The 1,633-nt window shown below is 52.7% G+C and overlaps 1 long non-coding RNA gene and 2 other non-coding genes across 3 annotated transcripts; all 3 read right to left on the reverse strand.

The window, feature by feature from the left end:
• Positions 1-659: 659 nt before the first annotated feature.
• Positions 660-1,424, reverse strand: LOC127204237 (uncharacterized). Its single transcript, XR_007832456.1, has 2 exons — positions 1,198-1,424; positions 660-750 (listed from the first exon to the last, which is right to left on the reverse strand). It is a non-coding gene; the product is annotated as an uncharacterized LOC127204237 (long non-coding RNA).
• Positions 1,006-1,084, reverse strand: LOC127204879 (small Cajal body-specific RNA 18). The gene has a single exon (XR_007832564.1). It is a non-coding gene; the product is annotated as a small Cajal body-specific RNA 18 (non-coding RNA).
• Positions 1,173-1,311, reverse strand: LOC127204886 (small Cajal body-specific RNA 17). Its single transcript, XR_007832570.1, has one exon. It is a non-coding gene; the product is annotated as a small Cajal body-specific RNA 17 (non-coding RNA).
• Positions 1,425-1,633: the final 209 nt, after the last annotated feature.

Consider the following 1,633-nt stretch of genomic DNA (forward strand, 5'->3'; position numbering starts at 1 on the left):
AACTCTTCGCCCTTAAACATTTCTGTGCACAACTACAAACAAAACAAAACCCTCCAAAAACCGGGCATGTCTCCTACATGCCAATTCATTTTGGGCTTGTCTTGCTGTGATTATTTCGGGTCATTTGGGGGAGGAACCTGCATAAGCGAGTTATGTCCTTGGGCAGAAAGGGGGTCCCTGGTCTCCTTACTGGTGATCCTAAGTTTGATCATTTGGTTAAGGAAACATCTCAATTCCTTTTCTGATAATGAAACTACAGATAGTCTTACACATACCTGCTTGAATATATGTTAACTTTTCACTTAGATTTTATCAGGGCCCAGTCACTACATTAATAATTATAGACAACAGTAATAGTGGAAATCCCTCATGGTGGTGACTTGGAGGGCAAATGAAATGGAGAAAGGTAAGCAAGAGCAGAGACAGTTGTTTACCTAGTGTGAGCTTTGCCCAAGTGACTGCATGAAAATTCCTCTCTGAGAACTGTAAATAAGTGTGTGTGCTGAACTCTTCACGGGCTAAAGTAAACATCAACTTTTAAAAATCAGGTTTTAATGAGGAGATGTGAGACAGCACACGGTACGTTTTCTGCATGCGCCCTTCCACATTTCTGTACTCCTTAAAGTTTTCACTGAAAATATTTAGATTAAAGCTGGGCGTGGTAGAGCACGCCTTTAATCCCCAGCATTTAGGCGCATTTTATAGTTCCTAGCCTAGTCTACAGGGCGAGTTCCAGAACAGCAGGAAACCCTGTTTTGAAAAAAACGGGAGAGAAAAAAAGATTAGATTAAAAAGGCAGTCCCCACTACAAGGGCACCCTGGCGAAACATACACAAAGCTGGATTAAGGGCAGTGGTTGAGGAGTTAACAGAAAACGACAGCACCACCTACTACTCGCTGTTCCCACACTCTGCCCAGGCTGCTCTGCCACCTCGGGAGACACCCCCCACCCCCAGCCCCAGCTCTCTGGTCTCCCCTCTCTGCCCAGGCCGCCTCCTGCTCGCCTGGCCTCAGTATTTGCAGCACACTCCATCACCTGGTTCCCAGAACTCAGATTGCGCAGTGGTCTCATCATCATAGGCAGGGCTCACAGCCAGCGGCGTGGGCATGCTAAACCTGTCCCCTCCCCCAAGCCTCGCCTCCCTCTCAGTCCCTCACCCCTAAGCGCCCCCGGCCAGGTCCCCTGGCCCCCATCACCTGCCACGTTTTCATAATCATCTCAGGCTCCAGACCAGCGGCGCCGGTTACGAAGCCTGATCATATAAGGAAAATACCTCAGGCTCATTTGGGGCTGCGTTAGGGACCCAGGCGAGCCCTGCTCTACCGAGCCCCCAACCCCGACCCCCTTCTCCAGACGCCCCACTTGGACCGTACCCCTTAGACCTAGCCCAGGCCTCCGCCAAAGGACTGCGCAGGCGCAGGGGCAGCCAATATCACTGGGCCGCAGCCCGCCCCGCCCCCTGCCCGCCGGCCCCACCCTCTGATGCTGGGGTCTTGGCGCCAGTCCTGTTCTGCAGTGCGGGCGGGGCTTCTAGGACAAATGGGGCTACGTGGTCGAGGTCGTCCCCGGCATTCTCACGGGAGGGGCTCCGGACACACGTGGTGTGCAGTGGGGTAACCTTGACCCTGGGGG

Source organism: Acomys russatus, chromosome 20 (genome assembly GCF_903995435.1).
Source record: "Acomys russatus chromosome 20, mAcoRus1.1, whole genome shotgun sequence".
Taxonomy (NCBI): Eukaryota; Metazoa; Chordata; class Mammalia; order Rodentia; family Muridae; genus Acomys; species Acomys russatus.